A 17166-nucleotide genomic window follows, 5' to 3' on the forward strand; every position below is an offset into this window, starting at 1 on the left:
TAGTTTAGACCTTAGTAGAAGGTACTTTCCAGTAAATAAGCCCACAAATTGTGGAGAAATGTGGGAGAAGATGATATCAATTTGATTTCAATTGGCAAGTGATTGTGCATTTTTTTGCATTGTAAAATATTGAGCACTTAACTAATTCTGAACGTGCATAATTATAATTAATTATAATTTTTTTCAAAAACTGAATTGGTTGAAAACTTGTAGTTGATATTTCTCAAAAACCACCCATAACAAAATAGCTAATTTGAATATAAGAAATGAACTGATTTTTGGAAAATGCTTTATAGTTTACAAATTTACAGTAAAATTCAACTAAATTGCTGCATTTGAAAGTTTGAAGTAGTTACACTTGAAAAACCTCAATATTCAGAGGACCTCAGTTTCCTTAGAAGGTAATTTTGGATTAACTTAAAGATGAAATCATATATATTATTATGTAATTTGCATTTGACACAAAAATTTCTAAACCCCATCCATCAAAAACTCCCACCAAAGATACTCATCATTAAAAATTCTCAAGTATTATAATAAAATATTATAGACTCACTATTTCCAATTGTTGTCACACTTCTTACTATACATTGAATAAAAGGAGACTACTTGAACAGATCACGATCATGTGATTAGTAATATCTCCAAGTTATACCGATCCTTACAAAGAACAAGGACTTGTTGCCACTAAACTTCTTTTTTATCAATTGCATTTTAATGGAAATAATATCTTAGTTGAGAAATTAATTTCAAGCCATCACTTCTATCTAAAACCAAGGAATATTGAATCACTTTTGTATTTTAAACCCCTAAATATAACTTTCTCAGTTGAGTAACCCAAAATGTGGATATATTATGTTTATGTTTGTGTGGAAGTTGTGATGTATCAAGAAAAAAAATAGAATCATCAAATTAATTGTTGAAAAAAAATTAAGATGAAAAGGACATGAACTAAGCTCACTAATCTGATTAGACAGTTTTAGATCATACTATTCAGTCAATACTATATTCATTAGTAAAAGAAAACATTGATAAAATTAGTTCCCTAGTTCTTGAAAGGAAAATTGAAATATTTAAAATTTTCTTAGTAAATAAATTAGAGGGCAAGACAATTTAATTATATATATACAAATCCACACAAGTGTATTATTTCTTACAAAAGGTATCAACAACAGAAAAATTCACAACTATTTGTTTGTGAATATAAAAGATCCTTGATAATTATAAAATATTTCAAGAAAATAATTACTTTTTCTTAATTAGGAGATTCTGGTGGACTGAGAAAAGTAAGTAGATATTTCAATTCAACCTATAAAAAAATTTATCAAAAAAATTGTAATAGTATAATATTCAACTTAATGCTGAAGGATTCTTGCTGGATTGAATACTTTGGATTCTGATTATGCTTACGCAAAATATGAAGGCCACTGTACATTATTATATAGGTAACATAATTAATTACAAATTTCAAATTGAACACCTCCGTTATTACATGAAATGTGGACTTGGTTATTGCATAATATCAATTTGTGAAAAATGACTTCACATACATAAATATTCATGTTCTCTATTCGCATATCCAAAATTGAAGATAAAATATACTTTTAAATTATTGATAACTTGAGTAACGGTACATATCAACATTGAAGGAGAGTTATTAAGTAGCTTTGATAGAATTTTTGCATACAAAAACAGTTTAATATGCAAAAATTGAATTTAATTGCTTCTCCCAAAAACTTACCATTATAATATATATTGTATCAAACACCTTTACCACTGTGTAAACGGAAAGCAAATAAAAATGGCGATTCGGAGCCTCTACTTCTTCTTCCAAAGGCTATAAAGGCCTCAGCTATTAAGTTTAATCGGACCGGATTTATTAATATAACAGAATGTTTGAGGCACTTGAAAATGTAGAAATGTACTGAAAATTTCAACTGTTTGGAAATTCAATTAACGAGAAAGGAACCATAAACGCTATTTCGAAAGATTGAACAAATTATGGATAGAACTATTTGATAAACAATTGCAAAATATATGAGCTATGTCCTGATTTTCACTAGATGTACTTAATCCGGAGACACTTTGTTGATGTTGAACACCAGTGTAGCTCAGTAGTTGGAACCAATTTATTAAATAATGAAAATTTCGTTTCTGTACAATTTGGATGACGAAGAAACCATTCAAGACAATGAGAATAACTAGTTAATTTTTCCACTCGGATAGAAATAGAGGGATTTGTTGAGAGTTTTATTAAAAATGAACGATATGGTTTCTAAGGTATATATTACGAAAATAATTAATCATGAAGTATGTAATGAGCTCCAATCTAAGACAACAATATCTCTCTTACATAATAGAATGAAATTATATTGTTAACATTGTTAATGGCGGATTAGTAAAATTATTAGAAGCTAGGGAAATATTTCAGTTTAATATCGCAATTTGTGGTAATTTGTGAATACATTTATTTTATATTATAGCTAATTTTAGCAGAAAGTTATTGAGTTTACTCAATTCTAGTACAATAATGAAATAATATGCTTTTTTGATTTTTTCAATATGTTTCATATTGAATGTCTCCAAAAATTACTTATTTTTCTAGCCACGGTCAAACCACACAGATTACACCGGTTCTTGTCAGATTAAGACATATGGTTCATCTTTATGTCTCAAATCAACCATCGAACTTAATTATCTGATAAGCTCAGGAAATAGCATGCAAATAAAAAGTGTATGTTTTTAAGTCGAAAACTTGTATTTATGAGAAAATAATTTGAAAAAAAATATGTTTTTCATAAACTACTGCCGTTTTATTGTTATAAGCAAGGTACTATCAACATGAATGCAAGCATCTGTGGGGACCCATATTAAATGAATATATAAAGAATATAAACTAAGTAATAGAGTAATAATAGAAAGTAATAGTAATAATAGAAAGAAATTGTATAGCATTGGTATTTCAATATAAATGATAAACAGAAACAATTTTTTGTAAATTGGAAGCATAAATTGAATAAAATCTATAAATGTGTGTATACACCAATTTAAATTAAAATTATATCCAACCCTAACTAAACTTTCAAATGGTCAGATTAGTGGAATAGAACTTTTTAGCATGTAACTAACTTACCCTACCTTAATCTGACGAGAAATTCTGATAAAAATTTTGAATCAGATACCCCTTACATATGGGGATCATATTTGGCGGAGGTACTTAGACAGGTATAAGGTAACCCCCTGTATATTGATCTGCCGCGCTTCAATACATCCCGAAATTCTCATTTGAGTTCCTCTATTATAAGTAAACAGAATATTATAATTAAGATTATGTCCATGTTGACATTATATTTACCATGGATGATTCAGTTATTGGAGATCCAAGAAAATTACGTAAAAGATTGGCGGTTAATTTATGCTAGTGCTTTATGTATCTTTTAAGAATTTTATGTACGGGAGAGAGAAGAAATTATCTTCAATAAAAGAGAACTTGAAAAAGTATACAGATGTATACAATATATAACAGTTCAAAAACTTTCCAGATTGGCGCTAGTCTAGACAAAGGGTGTGAAGTGATTTTATTTCGTATTATTATTATCATAATATTTTCCTTCAAATTTATCAGAATATTTGTGTGACGACATTCTTATTCAACGCAATTCTAGGAGCACTTTTAATACTTACTCCATCTCTCTACCCACCATAAAGTATTTTTAGTTGTAAAATACCCATGAACTTCGCTTAATCTGTTCCTGTTCCTGTTCCACTTGACAATGAAGGTAAGCACTTTGTTTTTCAGTATATTGTGGAAAGTTTATCTAACTGGCCGACAGAAATAACATGGAATTACTATATTATTAATGAAAACGACACTTTAGAAACCAATCAGTCTTCACCACAGTATTAATACTAATACAGAAAAGTAGCAGATGACTTTTTCAGTAACCGAAATTGTATGCATGTATGCGCATTTGCAGCCATTTTATAACCGGCAAGCCCGTCAAACTAAACCGATTGTAAACAAAAGTTATTGTTAATATTTATTATTTGTTTTATTTATTGTAATCTTAGTGAGAGGGAAAGTTATTTATGTTTTTATCTAGATTTTTCCATGGATAAATTTATAATATTTCCAATTTTTAGGTGTGCTTATTTTAGTTATAAAAAACTCGAAAATTTAAAATTACCCAATTTTTTTATTACTATTTTTTGTTTTATAAAAGGTACGAGAACATTTCGAAATTTTTAAAAATATGACATCGACACTGGTTCCAAGATATAACAAATTGTCGAATGATTGATATCAAAATCAAGAAGTATGAAATTATTTCAGGTTTCAAATCGTAGTAAGTTAGTGGGTTTATCTGAAAATATTCCTTTTTAGATGCATGTGAGGAAGAGTTAACATTCATAGTTGAAAAAGAACAGTTTAGTTAATTGGACTCAAAATGTGAACCAGGTATAATGATCCAAAAAAGGTTAGAATTTATGAATAATTTCATAAAGAAAGGAACAGAAGACTTGAGAACATCCCTCTCTTTAGAACACAACTGCAAGGGAAAGAGGAAATTATTACTCAAATACTTTCATTGAATTACCCCAATACAGACTCACTCATTTCAGAAAGCGCAGTACTGTCGTGAATACAAAGAACTTACCCTAGCTAGATCGGTATGAGCAGTATAAAGATGTGGGTCTAAGCTTATCAGGAGAAGGTTTTGATTTGGGGCGCAACTGGTTTTATTAAATATTAAAAAGAAATAATGATTTACCCTGAACAATTAAAATCCAGAAAACCATTCACTTATATAATCGATGTTAACATGTTAGCAGCACTAAAGTTTTAGATAGGAAAATAGCTGTTGGATAATGATAAATAAAATTTATTGGAATGGAATAGAATAAATCACTGTTTGTTGTTTAAACAAAAGAACAAGAACATGATTGATAAAAAAAAGCAAATTCCTTTGCGGGAATGCTAAGTTAAAATTAGCTTGTCTAACAAACGAACATATCAAAAATAATGAAATTTCTAAATAATTGTACTAAATCAAAATTCCTTTTTGAAATGAGTAAATAAATTACAAATTAAGTTTAAAGTTAAAATCCCTAGGCTTCAATGGTCATCAAGTTGAATTGAGAGTATTTTTCAAATAAAATAAAAAGGGGAATATTTACATGCACATGGAATGCGCTCAATTCAGTGGCAGTAATATGCTAGCAAATATAAAGTTAAAGGGTAAGTTATAGGGCCGTACAAGTTCACGAAAGGTATAAGTGAATTCATAAGTTAAGTAATTAAGAATATAAATCATTATTAATTCCAATTTGATTAAGAAAATTTGATATGTACAATCATAAAATAATATCAAGGAAATTAATATTAATATCACGACAAGATATATTGAGCAGTTAGTTAAGACATAATCAAGTCAGTTGATTATGAGGTAAAATAAATTCTATTTACGAAATCATTATACCAAATTAATAAGACTATTAGAAAAATGAGTTCAAAATGTTGATAGATATTTTGGTATATGAGTTCGAAGAGAAAGCTTGAGACAAAACAAAGAGAAAACCATAAAACGCCCACATTCCCTCTTCAAAGTGAAAAAAAAATAGTATGAAATGAAAGAAAGAAAATAAGTAGGGAGAAACGAGAACGATCAGCTGTTTGCACAAGTTAGAATGATTTATTCATTATTTAAAGGGGTGGACATAAATTAGATTTTGCAACAAAAAAGAATCGAGAAAATGATCAGAGTGAAAATCTTTTATACATAATCCACTAATTTATAATACCTAAATCTCATTTCAAAGATACCAAAAGGGAAAACTACAATCATTATTTCATACTAAATGATTCCAAACTACACGTTTGTAGTTTATGGTGAAATACCATGCAAACAGCCCTTCATGTAACTGTCTATGATGCATGGTAGGAGAATAAGAAACAAACAAAAAAGAAAGGGTAGCAGGGAAGTTAGTACTGCGTCCGGCCATTGCAAGTCGAAGATTGGTCGTCATAGAGACTCTGGCGACAGGTTTTGAAAGAAGCCTCTTGAACCTGCCACTGGCCCAAACTCCGACCCCATTCCAAAGCATTTGAAAGCAGGCAATTCAATATAATAGTTCACTATGAACTGTCGCAGTAAAACAATATATAATCAATATACATATATCACATAAGATAAGAAAGGAAATAACTATGTAGAAGATAGCATATATTCAGAATCATAATAATGCTTGAAACATCCAACATGCCAATTACCAAAGTTTTTATTCCAGATGTCTATGACAGAATACACTAATTTACCAATACGTTCCTTGATAAGGGCGTTCTTGTGAAAATAATTGAAGATGTTAATAATTGGAAGATTGTCTTATTTAAACTAGAATTCTGGAAGTATGTCTTTACAATGTTAGGGATCAGAAAGAACTAACTACTTAAAATAATTTAATATTCTGGGTCTTAGGTTTTATTTTACATTCAAAATAAAACCTGGTTTTATAACTCAAAAACCTTATCTTTACTATTAGGAAATACTAAAATAATATAATAAAACAATATTACACTAAATGTGGGCTCAGTTATTCAAAATCTTTCCAAAAAAACCATGTCGTATGTTTCCAAATAATTATTTCTATGTCGATATATTTTACGTCTTCGAACAATGATTTTTCCTCTTCGGATGAGCTAGAGTTCGAATTAATGTAGCACTTTATCTAGCGGTTGTACCATGAACCTTTTATTTTTTAAAACTTATTAAAAAGATTCCCGCGGAAGCTTAGAATTGAAACCATAAACATAATCGAAGTTTGCATTTGACGTTTGACGCTAAAAAAGAATAATCTGTTAAAGTGAAACATTTCTAACTTTACCATAAAGTTTGTTATAATAGAAATCTTTAGGAGTTATTTTAAGTTAATGCTTTCTTATAGAGATGGCGCTTGATTTGTAGAAATAGTAGTTTAATGTTCTATGTACATAGTTATGTTTTTGTAGTTGATTATTATTGAGAAAAGTAAGGTTAAGTTAATATATGGTTTTACCGGGTTTTTAGCACATGGTTGGTTTTGTAAGATATAAGTGATAGATGATGTATATATATGAAGATGTAAATAAAATATATATAAAAAACCCTAGATTGATTTTAATCAACACTGCTGTGTAACAAATAACAACAGGTTATGGACCCAGGTCACAACTCAATATTGAAAAAGGTCGTTATTATAAAAAAGAAAAAAAAATGGAGGTGAACAGTAACAGTATTATTGGCATTAAAAACCATTTTAATGTAGAATTATTAAATGGATTAAATTATCACACATGGAAGTATCGTATGAGTATTTTGTTTGAAGAAAAAGATGTGTTGGAATGTATCAAAAAGGAATTTAATGATTCTGATTATAAAAGTGACAAACTTCGGGCTGAAGCAAAGAAGAAGGACAATAAATGTAAGTCTATTATAGTGCAGTGTTTGGACGACTCGCAAATAGATTTAATTAGAGGAAAAGATACAGCTTTTAGTATATGGACAGTTTTAGAGGAAAGATATGAAAAGAAAGGCACTCCGGGCCAGTTAATTCTAAGAAGAAAACTAATGTCTATGAAACTACAAGATAGTAGCAAATTAGAAAAGTTTTTGTCTGATTTTGATGAAACCATAAGACAATTAAATGCTACAGGCGCAGACATGAAACAGCAAGATATTGTTTATAGTTTATTACTTGCTATGCCGAAAGAGTTTGAAACCGTAATAACCATATTAGAGAACATACCACCAGAAGATCTAACAATAAGTTTAGCAAAAACTAAATTAAGAGTTGAAAGAAAAAGTGCATTGTATGAAGCCAATAACGAAAGCAGAAATTATCAGCAAGATAGTGTAAACTCATCAGTTTTTTCAACTTATAGTCCAGGTGTATGTTATATTTGTGGACAAAGAGGTCATTATAGGAAAAATTGTCGAAATCAGAGAGGAGGAAACAGAGGTTCAAGCAGAGGCAGTTTTATTGGAGGTCAAAGTAGTTTTCGGGGTTATGGGAATTTTAGAGGAAATTTTCAAGGAAATGGTTATAGAGGAGGATTTGGTTACAGAGGAAGAGGATATAAAGAAACAAGCTATAGAAGAAATTATGACCATGAGTATCAGGACAATAACAATAAGGGAGCAAACTATATGGAAAATGAAGAAGGAACTGAACTTGATGAGGTACAAGATGGACAAGGTATTTGTTTTTTGTCAAATTTAAACTCTAATTTAGAAGATTGTTACCAAACTGTAAGTAACCAAAATTTAGTATTTTATATCGATTCAGGGTGTACTGATCATTTAGTAAATGATAAAATGTATTTTCATGATTTTATGAAGTTGAAAAAACCCATTAAAATAGCCGTTGCAAAAAACAACAATTACATGGAAGCCATTGGAGTAGGAAATATTGAAGTTTTTAGTGAGGTCAATGGAAAAGAAATCAAATGTAAAATTAAAAATGTTCTATATGTCCCAAATTTAAGGCGAAATCTATTGTCTGTAAAAAGGTTAGAAAGTGTAAATGTAAAAGTTGTTTTTGAAAAAGGGAAGGTACTAATGTATAGCGAAAAAAAAATTAATTGGAATTGGTTATAGAAACAATTTATATGAAATATCCTTTAAAGTAAACAACGTAGAGTCTTTAAATATTGAAAATGAAAATGATGAAATAAAATTGTGGCATCAAAGATTAGGTCATGTATGTAATGCAAATTTAGAGAAATTAATTAAAAATAATTTGGTAACTGGTATAAAAAATCTCAAAATAGGTAAAGTTGATTTTTGTGAATCTTGCGTAAAGGGTAAAATGACCAGGTTGAAATTTGGAACGCGCACAAGAGCTAAACGATTACTTGAGATAGTGCACACAGATGTTGCAGGACCAATAACTCCAATTAGTCACAAACAAGGCAAGTACTTTGTAACTTTCATAGATGACTATTCAAATTTTGTTTACGTTTATGTAATAAGAGCTAAGAGTGGAGTGTATGAATGTTTCCGAGAATATGTGAGAATGGTTCAGGCTGAGTTTAATTTAAAATTAGCTACATTGAGATGTAACAATGGAAGGGAATACATTACAAATGAAATAAAGCAATTTTGCAGGGAGAATGGGACATTTATTGACTATACAACACCTTACAGTCCTGAACAAAATGGCAAGGCAGAACGCTTTAATAAAAGCTTGGTGGACAAAGCAAGGACCATGATGCAAGACGCTAATATTCCTAAAGAATTTTGGAGCGAAGCAGTTCGAGTAGCAGCATACGTTCTAAATAGAAGCCCAAGTAGTGCTTTACAAGTTACTCCGGCTGAAATATGGAATGGGAAGAAACCGGACATTAGTAATTTAAGAGTTTTTGGATCTACAGCATATTGCCACATTCCAAAACAATTTAGAAAAAAATTTGATTCTAAAGCGAAGAAGTGTATGATGATTGGATACACAATGACAGGATACAGATTATGGGATATCATGGAACAGAAAGTAGTCATTGCAAGAGATGTAATGTTTAATGAGAGCGAATTTTATTTTAAAAATGAAGGAATGGAGTTGAAGGAAAATGGAAAAGTTGATAACAAAAATGCAATAATAGAAGAAAGTGACGAACAAGAAGAAGTAAAACAAATACAAGAAGAGATACAGGTATTACAAGAAGATGATTTACAAGACAGAGGACAAGAAATACAAGAAAAACGAACCAGGCGAAAACCTAACAGATATAATGAGTTTGAAATGTATATGGCCTTTGATGCAATGTCATATGTTGAGAATGTACCAGAAACAGTGGAAGACTTGACTGATAGAAGAGACAAGGACTTATGGATGGAAGCGATGAAAAGAGAAATAAGTTCAATAGAGAAAAATAAAACTTGGATAGAAGCACCAACGCCCAAGAATGCAGAAATACTAAGTACAAAGTGGGTATTTGCTAAGAAGCCTTCAGAAGAAATTTGGATTGGACTAAAAAGGCTGTTAAGGTATTTAAAAGGAACATTAAAGGCAAGATTAAAGTATGAAAGGAGAATGAATGAATTACCATTGAGCTGTTATGTAGATTCGGATTGGGCAGGAGACGTGAATGACAGAAGATCAGTGTCGGGGTACATTATTAAAGTTTTTGGTAATACAGTATTGTGGGTAACCAGAAAGCAAAACTGTGTTGCATTGTCCAGTACTGAAGCGGAGTTGATAGCTTTATGTGCTGCTGTCCAGGATTCTTTGTGGTTAAAAAGATTGTTGCTAGATATGAATCTTGATGTGAATTTTTTTAAAGTATTTGAAGATAATCAGGGTTGTATTGCACTTGTTAAAAATCCTGAGAATAATAAACGTGTCAAACACATAGACATAAAATATTATATAACTTTATTCATGAGAATGTAAAAAATGATTGTATTGTCCTTGAATATATAAATACAAAATATCAGTTAGCAGACTTATTAACAAAACGATTGCAAAAACCACAATTTTGAAAAATGTTGAAAAATGTCAACAAATTTGTTAATACACGATTGTTCTTTAAGTTTGCAAGTTGAGGCTAATTTTATTTATGTCATTACAATTATTTTCAAATTCTACACCAATTTAAAAAAAAATTATCACGATACGGTTAAAACTCGCTGAAAAGCTCGAATTTTTTATCGCTAGTTCAATTTGAAGCCACTCTCTCGCTCTTCGTAAGCCAGGATACAGAGAGAGAGAGAGAGAGAGAGAGAGAGTTTGAAGCTTACATCATTTGTTGTACAGATGTATTAATGAAAAGTAATACCATTGTATAAAGAATAGGATAGTAGGTTAACCTTATGAGGATATCATTTGACGAGGTGGACGCCACCATTAGATGGCAGTGGAGAGTTTGCGTCCATAGCACGTCTTTTCTTACTGTACGTCGTAGCTTGAATTACGTATTTTCTTACCTTTGGTTGCCGAATTATCCCAATAATAGATGGCAATGAAATTATTTAAAATATTATATTCAACCCTTAAGCTGTGTTGTAAAGTTTCTTATTTTGGGTGCCTATAGCAAAGTTGCAATTTGAGTTCATAATTGTATTGTGTTCGTTGTGTTATTGTTGAGTTTCTTTGGTTGTGCATTTGGATTAGTTTTTTATTTGAGAATCTTTGATGATATATATTTCATTTTTAAGGTAAGTGGATATTATTACAATTAATATACATCACTACTCTCTTAGTTAATATATTCAAATTATAAGAAGCACTAAATGTATAAATGCTACAGCTTATTTCGAAAAAGAAAATGTATATTTAGCGAACTACTTACTAAAATGTATTTATATAACACATAATCACTTCTTCTTTACAATTTTTTTGAAATGGCTGGAAATAAGTGTGTTTATTTCAAGTGTGGAATAAGCAAGAGATCAGATCCTACAATTAAAATGTACAGATTTCCTTTGAATGACCCTACCAGATGTCAAAAATGAATCATACACTCGGGTGAGTTATTCTTAAGACAATTATTTTTCATAAAGGAATAAAATATAGTGAATGTGAATAAATGACTGTTTACAAATGTTCAATACTAAACATAAGTAGGCATTTAATTATCGTCAAATAAAAGATAATTCTTCCAATAGTTTTTTCTGATAATGAGTTTATTTGTATCATGGTCGCATTTCATATTATACCAGTACAATGATTTACTACAAATTCCAAATCCATTCAATCTTATAAACTTATCAAAAGTACTTGAATCATACCTAAATTTAAACTTAGAAGCTACCTTTATAGTAAAGACAAACAGAGTAGACTAAAACATTTTTGAAAATATTTCAAACATATACATAAACACAACTAACCGAATACAAAGGACTGAACTTTCATATTTCACAAAAATTGAAATAGTATTTTTTGTTATTTTTTTATGTTTACGAACTAAGCACATAATAATAAGGTAGTGTGTCTGTGTGTTTATATTTAGAATATGTCAATGAGGCATAAATTTCACCTGTTCAAATGTATATAGACTGTTTCTTTTATCACATTAAAATATGGTTATAATACTATATTCTATGCCATAACAGATTGACAAAATAGTAACAATTAGGGAAAAAATTATAATTTCCTCCATTCTCAAGTTATATATGAAAATTATGCTTTTGTTTTATCCAGCATAGAATGTTTGAATGAAATAATATTGCAAAAAACACATTTAACATGCGATAATGTTATTTGCTAGTAAGTACCCGCTTTTATGACCATACATAGGTATTTGGTTCAGATAAGTAGACCTTTTGCCTACTTTTATTATACCATTTAACAAACAGACGGTTCTGTAAGCATTTTTGGTCTCATTGTAAAATATAATTTCTAAAAGTTGAAGGTAGCAACAAGCTCCTCAAGTACATTTTTCCAGTCACACATTATGAATGAAATTATCATCCCAACAAATATTGATGTTAGTTGTTTATTTTACGATATACCTATCCAAAACATCCTAAGTGATAATAGAAACAAACTATTTAAAACTATAGAAAAAAATAATTATTTTTAAAAAATGTTACGTATAAAAATTCCTGGAGAAGAGCAATTTATATTTTCATCTGTAGTAGTTGGTGCCTTTTTTGTAACGTTATAACTATATTAAATATGACGCCTTGGATATATTTTTTAATGGTATATATTTTTTGTATTGCACTTTAATAGGTTATAATTTCAAAAATATATGACTCATGCGTGATTTACCTATAACAGAATTATGAATAAAATCATTTTGTTAAATTAGTACCAGTAGTAATTTAAATATATTAAACTCAACAATGTGCTCAGTTTTAACATTTCTATATTATTTTGTGGTCAATCCATAAAGTATAAATAGATAATATGACAAATATTATTTTCGATTATTATAACTTTTGGCTCTCCAATGTGAAACCAAGACCGGTCCTGGGTTAGTTGGTACACTTATCGGTAAGGATGAGGCCATTGTATAAATATCTTTACACAATGATAAAAATAAAACGATTATAAGTAGGTATTTTAGTAGTAGTTGATAGGAAAAATTTTTTTCTTTATTAGAAAGAGATTTTTTATTTATTGGTCTTATCCAAATTTTCGCATTGATCCGTAACTTTCAATACAAAGCCAATGAATATAATATTTATATTAAAATCAGATTATTTAAATATCTTTGGTACGTATATACTTATTTGTATATTTTTTATTTCCGGTTTTGTTACAATTCGTTTGAATGGTCTTTTTTGTGTGATTTTAAAAACCCTTATTAAAGATAAGTGTGTGTTTTTACCGTTGTTGTGAGCATACCAAGAAATTTCAATGATGTGTAGTTGTTTTTGAGAATAATACACAGGTATGGATTTATCTTAACACAATTCGGGAAAATTCTGACATTCCGACGATGATATAATAATAATAAGGGTACTACTAGTCGTTGTTCCATTTATGCCCGTTATTGAAATGAAATAAATTCAAGTTTTTGAACATAAAAAAATACTACTTTACCATAACTATTACAATAAATATGTGTTAATATTGATGTTCCTTATTTCAGATAATGCTGTTTTGGCAAACCTAAGCCAGAAATCACTAAGAAATTAGCTGATCTGTAGCAAACATTTCAGTGAAAATATTAGTCAATATAAAAGATTGCCTATTACTGCTGTACCATTCCGATACAAAAATGATGAAGGTTCAGAAAGTGAGTCGGATAGGGAAAATATGGATGAACAAATAATCCAATTGAATGTTTCCTCAGGAAGCAGTCATTGCAAGAAGAAAATGAACGGTTGAGAAATGAACTAACCAATGCTAGGAAAAAAGTCAATAACCTGAATACTCAATTGAGAGCTACAAAAAAAAAAGATTATGAAAACGCAACTCTCTGCGAACGTTTCTATTGGGGAAGGATCTCTCACGAATGTTACAAAATCTCTTGTGAATATGCAATTACGACATAAGATGAAATCCCCATGGTTACTATCTGAAAAGAAAACTGCCCTGTTATTATTTTATAAAACACCTAAGACGTACAGATATTTGCGACAAAAAGGGTTTATTTTGCCAGCATTATCAACGGTGAAATCATGGGTTGCCAATTTCCGTTGCAAACCTGGATTCAATAAAAAATTTTTATGCATCTTACTTTAAAGGCGGATACGATGCTATAGGCATAGTACCTATGTGATTTATCAACTACCAATCAGAAACTCATAAAGCATTTGGGGGTTAACAAAAACCAACCTTATTTTTTTTCATAATGAAAAAAAATATTATGCTTTTTTTGAAGCTCCCCATCTATTTAAATGCGTTAGAAACAATTTTTTGAACAATAGTTTCATATTTAATGGGCAGTTCATATGTTTTTCTGACATTCGAAAAGTTTATGATCTTGATAAAAGGAGCAAAACAGGAAAGGCCTTATTGAAACTAACTCATAAGCACATCAATCCGAATTCTTTCGAAAAAATGAAGGTTAAATTAGCTGCCCAATTGTTGAGTCACAGTGTTTATTCTGGTGAACTTATTTCAAGTACAGCTAAAAACACGGCTAACTTTGTTCTAACCATGAACAATTTATTTGATGCCCTGAATAGTACATGTTTACATTCAACAAAACCCTGTTATCGTGTTATGAGCGATACGAATCCAGAAGTGCTAGCAGCTTTAAGCTCAAGATATGATTTATTGAAAAATCTATACAAAGTTGAAAAAAAAAAAAGGAAATTTGATCAGACCCGATAGCTTTGATGGTTTTGTCCTCACCATTAACTCCGTAGAACAATTTACAAATAATCAAAAAAATGAAGGTTTCAATTATTTATTCACAGGCAGACTAATTCAAGATCCACTTTAAAACAAATTTTCTGTTTATCGTCAAAGAGGAGGGTATAACAGAAACCCAACATTGAAAGCATTTCGAGCTGCATTTAAAATATTGTCGCCAATTTAATGTGGCCACCTAGAAGTGCTAATGCAGACAGTCAACTGGATGAAGATGATAATATTACTGCTTTTACCAACAGATGACAAATAAGCAATCGCTTCATTAAATGTTGAAGAAGAATCATCATCCGAACAAACGGATTCATCCACCAATTCAATTTCTTCCGAGGTACATTCAAATGATTTTGCGACGTCAGAAAATTATTCTGTAGTATATTTTGGGGGTTATTTAATTAAAAAATTTTTAGATCGCTTCAATTGCAAAGACTGTAAAGTCAGTTTAGTTTATTATTTAAAGTGTGCATTGTAAACTCTAACAACATTATTGAAAAATTTCACCATGATAGTACTTAATAGCTTCGACAAAACATAGGGAAAATTTCAGATAATAATATAATATTAAATTTGAAAAAGAAAATTGTTGGAAAAATTGAAAAAATTCTTCCTGAGTGGTATGCAACAAATGCAACCTGTTGTAGTCATAGGCAACACATTTTCAATTTATTATTGTGAACTCAGATTTTCAAATATTGTAAAACTTTTTCAAGTTCATTAAAAACTAGAAAAACTAAAAAAAATGATAAATTATCAATGACATTGAAATTTTTGAGTTTTGGTCAGGGAAAGTCATGGAATTTATCAGGCAAATTTTCTGGGAACCCTGTATATAGGTATTGGGAAATACATCTATCATATTGAATTTTACCATCCAATTTAAAATTTTCACAGGATTTAGACTTGTGTTTTCTTTGGTGTAAAGTGGATCGCTGCTTCTTTTTACTAGAGGAATAAATTGTTTAAGCTCATCTGAAAAATTATCGTTCAAGTCACTCGAATAAGTTTTCACTAAAAATTTGGCCTTCTTATCGATAATATCTTTCATCACGTGCAGCTTTAAAGAAACTCAAACGTATTTACTATATGCGAATAAGCTTCACTCCTCTTCTCTAATTCAACAGTGAGTTTGTCAATGAGATGTAGCTTCTTCGTTATTTTTCTTTTTTTGGCGTCTGCATATTCTGCAATCACAAAGGTTTTTTGCTTCTTCAAAATTTAAAAAATTATTACATAAATCTTTTACAAAATCTGCCAGAGATAGAAGCATATTATTTGCCGTGCACAAGTCTAACTCTACTTTTTGGATATATTTGCTGACACTATCAAATCTATTTAGAACAGAATTCCAAAATACCGTCATAAAGGCATTTTCCAACACCGTCAATTTTTGTGCTAGTGAACGGGCTTCTTGGCGCACATCAGCCTTTTGTGATTCATCTTCACTTATGGTGACAAGTGCTTGATAAATACCTTTATAGTTTTGTTTCAAATCTTTTGCAGCGTCGCTACGAAGTGACCACCGAGTCGTAGACAAGCTTTGCAAATGAGCCTTACACACTGTAATTAGAATTTCCCATCGCTGCGTAGAACAAGTGAAAAAAGTATAAAGTCTTTGAAGTAAGCCAAAAAAAATTATGGCTTCAATACATTCCTCTACACTACATTCACCAACTAAATTGAGAGAATGTCCGATACACGGAACGTAGAAAGCTAGCGCGTTCAATTCTTTTAGATGAGCTTGTAATCCTTGGTATTTTCCTGACATATTCCGGGCATTATCGTATGGTTGAGCTCTACAATCATTTATTAACAAGTCGTGTTTTCTAAATAAACTCAGTAATTCATCTTTCAAAGATATACCCGTATGGCTGTGAATAGGAATAAAACAAAAAAATCTTTCGTACACATGAGAATTTAAATAATAGCGAAATATTACTGATAACCGGTCTACATGCGAAACATCAGGTGTTGAGTCTACAATCAATCCCCAGTATTTAGCATCTTTCATTTCACTTTTTATGCGTTCTAATAAAACATCACCCATCAAAGTAATAAACTCATCACAAACAGTTTTCGAAAGATAAGAAACATTCCCTTTGCCTTTATTACGATAATTTTCTATATGCAGGCGTAAAAAAGGATCGAACTGAGCAATTCTAAAGCTCCAAGATAGTTTCCGTTGTGAGGCGAATCAAAATGTTCATCCGTACCGCGGAAACCAAGACCTCTTTCGCCAAGAAAACGAATAGTTGCTACGACTCTTCTCAAAACTTCTGCCCAATATTTTACCTCTTGTTGCATTGCATTTATCATATTTTTATCGACGTGTTCTTTTTTCTGCATATATTGAAGATATTCATCATA

The sequence above is a fragment of the Diorhabda sublineata genome, chromosome 6 (assembly GCF_026230105.1).
Source record: "Diorhabda sublineata isolate icDioSubl1.1 chromosome 6, icDioSubl1.1, whole genome shotgun sequence".
Classification (NCBI taxonomy): Eukaryota; Metazoa; Arthropoda; class Insecta; order Coleoptera; family Chrysomelidae; genus Diorhabda; species Diorhabda sublineata.